Source organism: Pinus tabuliformis, chromosome 7 (genome assembly GCF_031772625.1).
Source record: "Pinus tabuliformis cultivar Carrire ecotype Pingquan chromosome 7, CPIR1, whole genome shotgun sequence".
Taxonomy (NCBI): Eukaryota; Viridiplantae; Streptophyta; class Pinopsida; order Pinales; family Pinaceae; genus Pinus; species Pinus tabuliformis.
The window spans coordinates 818,223,034-818,236,078 of record NC_142293.1 but is presented as its reverse complement, the minus strand read 5'-3'; positions in this window follow the sequence as shown (position 1 = coordinate 818,236,078).

Below are 13,045 nucleotides of genomic sequence, written 5' to 3'. Positions count from 1 at the left end.
GGTGGCTTCACCAACGATGAGATCTCTGAGCCAGCCAGCAGTGCCGCCTTCCCTACAACATCAAGCCCTTCACAGATGAAGTATTTTGTGATGTTGCTCCTCTCTAGGTTTTTTGATGTATTATTAGGAAAACCATACTGATGGAAGTGGCATGTTGAATATGATGCTAGACTGCACTCAGTGATTATCTATTTCGGTAATACATTATACATGATACCACAGGTAGCCCCGCCTACCGCCAACTCTTTGATCTCTGTTAAGAAATGCAGCAAGATCATCTCCTAAACTAGGAAATTTGTTTTCTTTCTGGTTCACTCTCAAAGAAAGGGGAATATCGTAGCCACATCCATGGCCCCCGGGAAGGGTTCCTCCATGCAGCAGAAGCAAGTGGATACAAAATAATATAGGGACATCTTCTCCTCACCCATAGGGGTACCATTGCACTGTCAGGTTAAGCATTTGTTTGATCTGACTCCCAGAGCACCTCTACCCAATGGGCCAATATATCACCACTCCATTGTGGAAAAGTCTAAGTATAAGCAACGACATGATCAACATCGGGTGTCACACAAGTTTTAGGTGGGCGACAAAGTTTAGTTGCATTTGTAGAAAGAATGCCTTACCAAAGCCCATCGTAAGCTCAAACCACTCTGATATGGTCCGTAAACCATTACCAAAGATGTGGGAGATAATGCTTAGGAGCATAACATTCCCCCATTCTCTGGCTTGCACACAGTATTCATTGTGGACTGCCTTTGCCCATGCTTCCCACCATTACTAGACACATCAGACATTGCAGAACAACTCACACTAGCATAAGTTTCCTCATCTTATGGAGGAACTCAACGCAATGGGGACCATTGCTTACTAAGGGGGGAGGAATGATCCAGGTGGATATTGGTTGCCACCTTCCTATCCCACTTGGACCCCTACCATTGACTCTTTCAGTTTTCCAGTTTCCTTATTTGTAGCACAATTTACTATTTTTGGCAGTTTTTCAGGTCCTGAACTTCCAGACCCATTTTGAGGCACTAAACGACATTGTTTTAGAAACATGCCTCACATCGGCAGTTGTATCCATTAGATAGATCTTTCCAACGATGTATCATATGCGTCAAACAGAGAAAATATGACTAAGTTACGACCTTGAGAATTTGGCTTCCCAACTAACCCCAACGAGGCCCATAAACTCTTGGTGTTACATCTCCCCGAGTTAGGGTTTTGGTTGTTTAGGGTTTTCTCTTATTTTTAAATAATAAAAATGCCCTTGAGCGTCATTGTAACTCATTTCAGAGGCATGTAGCTACCACATCTCTTTTGAGAGATAAGCTACCATCGCCCCAGCTAGTCTTATTTCCATTCTATTTGTAAGAATATTTCAGTATTTGATATTAATGAAATGAAGTGTTATTTCTACTACATCTCTATATTTATGGTTATATTTTTAATTTGCTACGTTCTTGTTTAAATCTGGATCAACCTATACACTGTCAGGTCAAGCACTCCATCGATCTTATCCGAGGCACACCACTACCCAATGGACCGATGTATCGATGCTCTACTATGGAGAACGATGAAATCAAGAGGCATATTCTGGAGTTGTTATAGAAATTTCACATTAGGCCAAGTTCATCACCCTGTGGGAGTCTTGTTGTATTGGTATGGAAGAGGGACGTGACTTGGAGACTTTGTATTGATTATCGCGCGCTCAACAAGATCACTGTCCGGAATAGGTATCCAATCCCATAGATTAATGACCTTCTAGACGAGTTCAAGGGGGGAAAATATATTAGTAAGATTTATTTGAATTTTGGTAATCACCAGGTACCAGTCAAACCCTCCAATGTGTGGAAGAATTCCTTCAAATCCAAGTAGGGCCTTTTCGAATGGCTAGTCATGCCTTTCAGGTTGACGAATGCCCCAACAACCTTCATGAGGATGATGGATGATATATTGTGACCCTTCACCAACTCATTCATGGTGGTGTATTTGGATGACATTATGATATTCAGCTAGATTTGGGAAGAGCACCTACACCATATTTGACAGGTCCTCCAAACCTTGCGACAACAAATGTTGTGTGCCAGTTTGGAGAAATGCACTTTTGGTATGATCCAGGTTCAATATATGGGGTACATCATTGATGAGCAGGGTGTGCATGTGGACCCAACTAAGATACAAGTAAGTTGGGATTGGCCACCCCCAACCACTCTAATAGAGTTCAACAACTTTCTAGGTCTTTCCAACTTCTACCGTAGGTTTGTGTTGGGGTTCTCTCATATCACTTGGACTTTGAGTCAAGTCACCAAGGGAGGAGCGAAAGAAAAGTTCTTTTGGTATGAATCCCAAAATAAGGTGTTTTCCAAGTTGAATTGTCACCTCTCCTCTACACCAGTGCTCACATTACCAGACCTGCAACAACCATTTGAGATTGAGATAGATGTATCCGACTATGCTATTGATGAAATTCTTACTCAACATGGGAATCTAGTGGCATATCACAATGAGACACTTTCCAACACAGTCTGAAAGTACCCCACCTATGACAAAGAGGTGTATTCCATTGTGTAGACCTTCGGACAATGGAAGCATTACATTATGGGGAAGGAAACAGTCGTCCACATAGACCACTGACCCCTGTAGCTCATACAAACATAAGGGAAGTTGCAGAATGATCGCCACCAGAAATGGTCCACCTACCTACTGCAGTTCCATTTGAACATTAAGTACAAGAAGGGTAGCACCAACAATGTTGTAGACTACCTCAGCCGACCGCCAGTCATTTCACTAGCCACTTTGCTCGAATCTTATGGGCACAAAATTGCGGTATGGCTAAATCTTTACAAGAGTGATCCAAAATTCAGAAACATATACCAAATGCTTTTGGAAGGTAAGCAAGTTCCAAATTTTCCTCTCCATGATGCACTGTTATTCCACTTGGGACACCTTTGTGTCCCTTCAAGCAAGCGTGCCAATATTATTTTTAAGGTGCACTATAATCAGGTCACTGAACATTTCGGGGTATAGAAAACAGTGTCAATGTTGGAGAAGTATTTTTATTGGCCGAACCTTTGAAAGGATGTTGGGAAGTAGATCAGATCCTGCATTGCCTATGCCATTTCCAAATCAACCATCAAGAAGCAAGGCCTATATACTCCTCTACCTACTCCTAGTTTACCTGGGGAATCCATATCCATGGATTACATATCGGGCCTTCCTTCTACTAAGAATGGAGAGGACTACGTTTTCGTCGTCATCGACAAATTCTCTATGATGGCCATTCTCTTAGCTTGCAAGAAGAGTATCACAAAACAAGCCACTACTAAGCTTTTCTTTGAAATATTGTGGGTGCACTTTGGGATCGCACAGCCCATTATCTTAGATAACAGGTTCCTAAGTACATTTTGGTCATGTCTCTGGTCGATGTTGGATATGAAGCTCACTAAGTCCACGAATTTCCACCCCAAAACTGATCGCCAAACAAAGGTCATCAATAGGATGATCATACACATTTTTCACATGTATAACTCAAAGCATCCACAAACATGGGATGAAAGCCTCCCCTATGTCTAGCACAACTACAATAGAGCTCTCAATAGCTCAACTTGCCGCAACCCCTTTCAGGTGGGATTGGGATTCCAGCTGCTATGTCCCATTGATGTGGCCATACCATTTGAAACTACTCATGAAGATTCAAATAATGTATTGTCTAAAGTTGACAAACATCTTCATTGAGTGCATTCATCACATCTTCCAATAGGTCGATGACATATTGGATAGAGCCAATGCTAAGTACAAGCAATGACATGATCAACATTGGGTGCCGCACAAGTTCTAGGTGGGTGACAAAGTTTGGCTACACCTACAGAATGAACATCTCGTTGGGCCCCACCGCAAGCTTCACCCACTCTGATATGGACTATACACCATCACCAAGGCTATAGGGGACAATGCCTTTGAGCTCATCATTCCACTACTCGGCCTGCACCAAGTATTCAATGTGGATTGCCTTCAACCATACTTTCCACCATTGCTGGACACATCTGATATTGCAAAACAACTCACACCAATAGAGTTAAACCCAGACTAGATGGAACAGGACACAACTGATTAGATCATGGAAACACAGATCAAGAACACTGGCGAACAAAGGATCCAGTGATATCAAATTTTCAAAGTGGAACAATTCCTTCACTAGGGCAAGTGGTTCATCAAGGACCAGGTTCAACATAAATTTCGTCACCTCATGGAGGCTCTGCGCGTAATGCGTACCATTGATTTCTAAGGAGGGAGGACTGATCTAGGTAGATATTGGTTTCCACAAGCCTATTCCACCTAGACCTCCAGTCCGTTTCATCAGTTTCCTTGTTTATAAAAAAATTTACTATTTTTAGCATTTTTTTGGGTCCTGAGATTCCAGAGCATTTTTGACCCCCTAAACAATGTTTTTTTGAGGTATGCAGTAGGCCCACAACTGTTGTTAGTAGCTTAAAGTAAATCATGTAGTACTCAGAGATATCTTTACAATGAGGTATTTTACACGCCAGACAAAGATAATGTGACCAAGTTATGATCCCGAGAAGTTGGCTACCCAACTAAACTCTTAACATTCCATCTCTTGGGGTTAGGGCTTTGGTTGTTTATGGTTTTCCTTTATTGTTAAATAATAAAAAGGCCCTTGACCCTCATTGTAACATAGTTTAGAGGCATGTATCTCCCACATTTCTTCTCAGAGATAAGCTACCATCACCCGAGCTGGTTTATTTCCATTTCTGTATGTAAGCATATTTGAGTTCTTTGTTATTAATGAAATGAAGTTTTATTTCTGTTGCATCTCTATGTTTATGTGGATGTCTATATTTGTTGTGTTACTTCATAAGTTCAGTTCAATCCATACAATGCTCACTTGAGTCCACTCACATGCGACTCTGTCAAAGGTCTCAAACCCCTCCAACTATTCAATATACTCCTCCTCCTCAACAACTCCATTGAGGAATGTTGTCTTCACATCCATATGGTGGATCTTCCACCCCATTTGCATTGAGAGTGCTAGAATTTACCTGATTGATGAGTACCTTGCTACTGGATCAAAGGTCTCCTTATAGTCAATTCCCTCAACTTGAGATAACCCCTTGGCCACAAATCTGGCCTTGTGTTTCTCTATGCTTGTGTCTGCTACATGCTTTACCTTGTAATCCATCTTTAACAAACCACTCATTTGTCTACTGATCTTAGGAACACTTCCAAAACATTGTTTCTGACAATGAAATCATATTCCTATACCATAACATCAACCCATACTAGTTGCTCTGCAACCTACTTGAATGAGGATGACTAAGTATCTACAAGATCACTCATCAGAGCCATGTAGCCATTGTACCAATTCGGTGACCTTCGCTACCTGCACTACGATGTGGGTGCTCCCACATTCTCTCTATCATACTGCAATAAACTATCAACTTCCCTAGTTCATTTCCTTCCTTCTATGGAGGTCTTTTCTCTAGTGGATGTCTCCATTCTCTGCTCCTCTGCTTGTGGCTGCTCCACAACTTCTTGAGGTTCTTCCTTTTGATCCAAAATCTCTTGATCAATCTGCAACTGAATCTCCCTCTCAAGAGAACACCTCATTACCTTCTCCTCATAAAATTTCACATCCCTTTTGACTACTTCCATCTTGAGGGATGGAAAGTACACATGATAGTTGTGAGGTGTTTCTGTGTACCCCCCAAATATGCCCAAATCTGTTGTTAGCTCTAGCTTTTTCCTTGCTTCCTTGGAAACATGACAATAAACTGATGATACAAATATCCTGAAGTGTGACACATTTGGTTTCTTTCCTGAAAAAGCTTCCTCTGGTGTACTCATGCAAAGAATCCTATGAGGACTCCTGTTATGAAAATAGACCATTGTGTTGCATGATTTAGCCCACAAATGTAGAGGTAGGCTTTGGTCATGCAACGTCACCCGTGTTTCTCCCACAATACTTATGTTATTCCTCTCATCCACCACATTCTATTTTGGGTTATGGGGCGCTATCAACTCTCATCGAATGCCTTCCTTTGCACATAAATTTTTAAACTCATTTGACACGTACTCACCTCCATTATCACTCCTAAGAGCTGTCAACTTTCCTTCTCGTTTCATTCTCAAAAAGTGATTTAAATTCAACAAATTTGGAGAATGTCTGGTCTTTCTTCTGCATGGAGTAAATCCAACACTTCCATGAGAAATCATCTACAAATATAACATAATACCAGTGCCTGGCAGTGGAGGTTGTAGAGAAAGTTCCATAGGCATTAGAATGGATTCTTTCAAGGACTACATGCGCCTTGCTGTCCCAATTATTGAAGCTAGATTTTGTGTACTTCCCTAAAGTACACCCTTTCCATGTATCTCACTTCTCTAGTGATCCTTTGAGGAGCCCTGTAGAAATCTGCTGCATGATCTTCAAAGTGACGTGATGAAAATGGCTAAGTATTCTATGCCATAATTCACTGACATCTCAACTCTACACCTTCTTTTCTTTTGTGTTCAATGCTGCACAATCTTCCACATCTAATTTGTAGAGGTTCTTCACTTGAACCCTAATTTGCTTCAATTGTCCTGTGGCGATGTTTCTCAGGAAAGCCTTCTCTTTTCTGAATATCACATCGTAGCCACGGTCTTCCAACATAGCTACAGAAACTAGATTCTTCTTCAAACCCAGTAATAACATCACATCCTTGAGCTTCAGAGGGGAGCTAGACTCCCTCTGAAAAGTAGTTGTACCAATACTGGTCGGGCTATACTTTCCATCATCTCCCATCTTGATGTGCATATAGAGAACCTTCTCCTCCAAGTCATTGAAAAATTCTTTGTTCCCCGTCATGTGGAATGAGGTACCATTGTTGAGATACAACACAATACCCATCACTGTGCTTGCTATTAATGCAATGATGGTAAAATCAACTTCGAAATATGAATCCAAGGCTTCATCCTCTACTCCTCTTTTGGTCTTCTTTCTTTCCTTATTATGTGGACACTTTGTTGCATAGTTCCCGAATTCATGACAATGAAAGCAATTGATTCTGAGCAAGTCTTTATTCTTGCCCCCTTGAATCGAATTTGCTTTGGATTAGGATTTATTCCCATTCCCTTTCTTTTCCTTTCCAACGAAGGCACATTTATCCTCATCCTCAACCTTGGATGAGGTCTCATCTCTGGTGTTCTGCCTTATTTATTCCTACACTAGATCAGACCATAACTGCTCCCAACTCGGTAATTTCTCTCTACCATTTACCGAAACTTGATAGTTATGCCCACTCTTAGAGCTACCAAGTATTATTTTAGGACATTAAAACCAACCCTGCCAAGCTCATCACAACATTGTGTAAACCTTCTCAAGTACTATGGAATTGTGTCATTCTTTTGCATCTTGATACTTCGAAGCTTGTCCTTGAGTTCCAACTTCCTGTGGTCAATATTATTCTCAAACAATTCTGTCAGTTCTTTCCACATCGCGAATAGAGTCTCTTTTCCTTGGAGATTCGAGACAATATGATTCCAAACTCCCTCCAATATGATTCTCCTTGCTTTGGCCACATCCTTCTTCCACTGAGCAATATTCTAGGCATGAGATGTTTGGGGTTTTGCTACATATGTCTTGATGTATTCTAGAAGCCCATTATCATCCAATATTGCCTCCATGTGGTCCTTCCATGCAAAAAATATTGAAGTGCCTTCCAAGGCATACTCAAGCCTGAGTCCATTGAAAGCCATCTTCTCAGCCCTGAAGAAAACTTGCAACAATGGTCTGCTGATAAAAAAGGTCCATTGCCTGTATAATTTTGTCCCAGACCTCCATATCAACATTCATAGAAAACGATATTAATTATTGATCTATTTGCACCTTATCATCCTTGTTGGTTTCTATATTTTGATGGAGAAACCTTTGAGAGCACACCTTTTACCATCGAGATGTTTTTGTTGGATAACAATCACCACAGGAGTCTTACACTAGACATATAAATAGTTATCATATATCACAGCAAGAAGCATTAACATATGAAGATGTAATAGACCATAAACTTTGTGCATTGAATCCATTTCTTATTATTTCATGGTAATTCAACCAAGGGTCAAACATGAATACATCAATGGTAGAAATTAGATCCATCCTTACTCTTGTAGCTTCAAAATTGGTCAAGAGGAAAGTCAGGTTGTTTGGATTACCTGGAATGAATGTTGTAGTGGACGCAACTTGCTTCTTTGGATGCATAAACCCATCCTCTACACTTCTTCTATTGATCCAAGCTAAGATTATATGTTGCAACCTCTAATATTCTTTGAAATGATTGCCTAAAACTTCAGATCTGGGCCAACAATACCCTGAATTTAAAAGCAATGCTAAGCCTAACACCCCAATAATTGAGTGTTACACTGGGTGTAGAATCCTATAGTTCCTAGCACACATTTTTTTTAAAATATCCCTTGTGACCTTCTTTTTGTTCTTATATTCTCAAGAGATATAGTGAGGAAAATTAGAGCATAAACAATGCCTAGTGTAACGCTCACGCAAGAGTTCCAGGTCAATTTATTAACACTATCATTTGGAAAGTGTAACATATCATGGAGAGTTCCATTCCTAAGATATTCATAAAAAATAAGGTGCTTCCCAGTCTCTACAAATTTACTATATTGCCCATATTGCAACTATGCTATATGGCACAATAAGAAACCTTTGTGTCTTAAACCTTTGAGTTAAACAACATGAAAGGTGTCCAATTATAAATCACTCCATTGTTCCATTGTTCTATGACTGTCTCTTTTCATCCATCTTCACCAATCAAGATTACAACCACTTGTTGCATTGGCATGTTTTTCCTTGGCAGAATTCAGCCAATGGATTGTTCCGAAGTGCCCTTGGTTTCAACCTCCATAAGTGATTGAAGGGTTGGAGAGGAAAGTGTTGCCTTGTTCAGAACAAAGGGTTTTGGTGCACCATCCAGCCTCCAAAGGCTCTTCATTGAAAACTAAACATCAAATCCTATCGTCTAAAGTGGGCATCGTAATCCAAAGCATCCAAGGCATCACCCTGAAGAAGCTCCAAAGTGGACACTTAAAAGGTTGTCCCTTCATTGAAGAAAAGAAGTAAGTAATTTTAAAGTAGATCAATGGGCTTTGACAGGCCAACTCCAACCCCATGTCACCATACACTATTCACATTAGTGCTACAAAAATTATTTTGAAGTATTGCATCCTACACCAATTCCTAATATAGATGCCCAACCTAGATTGCCAGATTTAATTTTTTTCAAAGGGATCAATCCCTTCAAACCATACCAATTTTTACACTTTCACAAGTCGGACATGTTCCTATCAATTTATATTTTGTATTGAAAATTCAGTCCTGATTTACTTGTTCGTTAACTTCAAGAGAAATCATAGGTCAACTCCAACAAAACGTCAACAATTTTGTGGGTTAGGTTGGCCTTGCTCCAAATACTATCACACATGTATATATAATCACATATTTTCCTTTTTAGATCTTGATCTGTTGAACAAAAAGGTCTGGTTCCTGTATAAGTCTGTGCCAAACCTCCATATAACCACTCATAGACAACAATATTCTTAATTTTTCATTTGTTTACACCTTAGGGTCCTTGTTGGTTGCTATATTTTGATGGAGCAACCCTTGAAAACACACCTTTTAACACATAGATGATGTTATTGGATAACTATCTCCGTAGGAGTCTTACACCAAACATATAAATGGTTGCTATATATCACAACAAGAAGCATTAACATATGAAGATGTGGTAGATTCTAAACTCTGTGCATTCAATCCATTGCTTTTTACTTCATGGTTGGATTCAACTAAGGGTCAAACATGAACACATCAAAGGTAACAATTAGATTCATCCTTACTCATGTAGCTTCAAAATTTGCGAAGAGGAAATTTGGGTTGTTTGATTTACTTGACATGAATGTTATATTTGATGTAGTTTGATTCTTTGGAGGCATAGTCCCATCCCCTACACTTCCTCTATTGATCCAACCTAAGCTTATATGTTACAACCTCTAATAGTCTTTGAAATGCTTGCCTGAAACTTCAGATCTGGGCCAAAAATACCCCGAATTTCAGAGTAATGCTAAGCCTGACACCTCCATAATTGAGTGTTACACTCAGTGTATAATATTATAGTTATTTTGTCATAATTGGAGTGAATATGAAATAGGCTTAAGTATGATGGAAATTTGATCACTACTCAGAAAAAATATTTGTATGCATGAGATTTGCTTGTATACTTGTTGCATTAAGGGAAGCATAGTGCATTCTACTACCCAGGTGAACGTGGGGGTGGTTCATCAACTCTTCATGTAGCAGTGCATTGAATAGGGACACTAAACCAACCCATCTAAATCTGATTCTGATATGCATAAGATATAGGATGCATATATCAAACTTAATATATGCAATCTTGAGGTGCATATCAGTCCCATGTTATGATGAGTTTGGGCTAATTTGTATGGCACTATTAGATATGTACTTCTGTGTGTAAATTAATGAAAATGGAAAAAATTAAGATGTAGGATGATATTAGATCACTAGGCAACAAAAGTGGTATTACACTTGGGCTCTCATTATGAGTTGGTTACGTAAGAAACTGGTTTATAACAAAAAGTGTTTAACTACTGGAAAAACAAATGTTTAGGTGCTCATCTCTGGGTTGTTCGAAGTAGTGATTACATTGATAGCTATATTACTCTGAGAAGAATCAAGCTAAACCCTAATGGGAACTTGAGGTCGTATGGCAGATCTCTATATCATGACATGTTGGATGGAGTGCGGTAGAATACCAATGCCTTGTGTATGGATGGTGTGGGAACTTTGGGCTGTTAGTTTACAACAATATGAGACCTTTTTTCACATGCCCATCTATTTTTTTTTCCTTGGATCTAAGATATCCAATGCAAGGATGCAAAAGAGAGAAGGACATTGACATTGGGGAGTGTAGAAACAACCAGAGGATGGTGGAGTTTGAGCATATAGAATTTTTTCTTATCCTATAGAGTCTAATGACTTCTATGGAGGGGTTTCAGATTGCTAGTAAAACTGTCTCAAGAGTGAGAGTTGCATTACAACCAGTATTAAATGATGGTTCAGGAATGTGCTGCTTTAAGACAACACATTTTACTAGTGTGTATTAATCCATAACAATTCCAAGAACATATTATATTAAGGTATGTGGTGAGAAACTCTTTCTGCCTCTGCCTAGAGTGATGCCAACAACCACATCTTCAAGTGCAGTCAAAGTATCTGTCGTTGGAATTGCACTAGCTGTTATAGTTCTACTTTCCCTTTTAATCATTGAGACAAGATTTTGGTGGTATTTTTGTAGAAATAATCATAGATTTGGAGGATTTTCAACTCAATACACTTTTAGAGTATGCTTCTGGAGCTCCAGTTCATTTTTCTTACAAAGATCTTCAACTATCAATGAGGAAGTTTAAAGAGAAGGTGGGTTCAGGTGGCTTTGGGACAATATACAAGGGTACATTTCCAAAATACAAAAGCATGTCCTCCAATTAGGTTAATTATTCAAGAACTGAAAATAACTTCTCTTATCAGATTTGAGAGAATTTGATGGGCCTACACAATATGTAGTGTAAATTAAAAAGGATGACTCAAAATTAGATGCCATGCATCCAACCCATGGTGTATGAACAGGTACACATTTTAATTCTAGGAAAGAAAAGTGACAAGAGTAACCAAAACAAGGACTTATGATGAAGTCAAATACTCATAATTTTTTTATAACCAGAGGAAAAGATAGAGTGATATACTAAACTGATTTGACGAGTCACACATTTACATGCATAATCCTAGGTTATTGTTATAAAAAATTAAATTGAAAACTAAGTTTGTTACCACTACTATGAAATGATTATAGGAGCTACATAATATAAAATACAGAAGGTTCCTTGCATCTATACTATTATATAGAATGATGTTGAACTGCAAATTTATGTTATAGAAGTCCTTTTACGATAGTAGTACATGAAATCTACCAATTATACAATGTATATCTTTTATTACATCTACTATTGGACTACGAAACAAGATTGAATACATCATATCTAGGTTATTTTGGGGAGGTTATTCAACATACATCTCCATAGTTATGCTATCTGACCCTAGAGAAGGAGAGTGGTGACCTCCTTGTAAGCAGGAGTAACATGAAAAATGTGGAAAAAACCATTTCAAATATAAACTTGTGTTCTTCCTCCATAACTCTAGAAGGAATTATGCTCATTTCTCCTTGTGTACAATTCTTCCATTCAGATCTCGAGTTAGTCGAGAATTTTTAGTTTTATTAAGCGATAATTCCCAATTAAAAATCACAAATTACATTTTGAACAGACAAATTACATAGTTGTCTATCTTACGTTAGCTTGTGATGTGATTCTTTTGAAACCTTTTGATATGCATATATTATTTGGGGTTCATATTCATTCCATACATAGCACAAAAACTAACATATATTGTTCCATCAAGCATATCATGGATACATTAGAAAACTGCACATTCTATTGAAAACCCAAAAAGGTACTTTAGCAAGACTATGGTTTGGTCACATTACCTTCTCCATAACCATCCACATCATTCCCTTTGTGAATGGATGTGTGGGTAAGGAACCTTTATATTGATAGAAATGATTTCGTTTCAAATGGAGTTATTTTGGATCCACACCACTTGTTATATCCACTGATTGATTCCTTTCAAAAGATGGTATGTATGGCCAAAACTATTTGCATAACAGAAGATGACATGAAAAAATATTGAAAGCATGAATATGGGTATTGCGTTTATTTTCCGTTGGACATAAAATTTATTTACGCAATACTAATAATGCTTATATTGCAGTTTATAAGATTTGGAAACAAAATTTATTACCTAGAGAAAAACTACATTTTACGACCCAAATAGTCAGCTATGTGTCATTTACCAGGGCTATAATTTTCTAGTTTTCTAAGCCTCTTTAATTTACATATTTTGAAAATT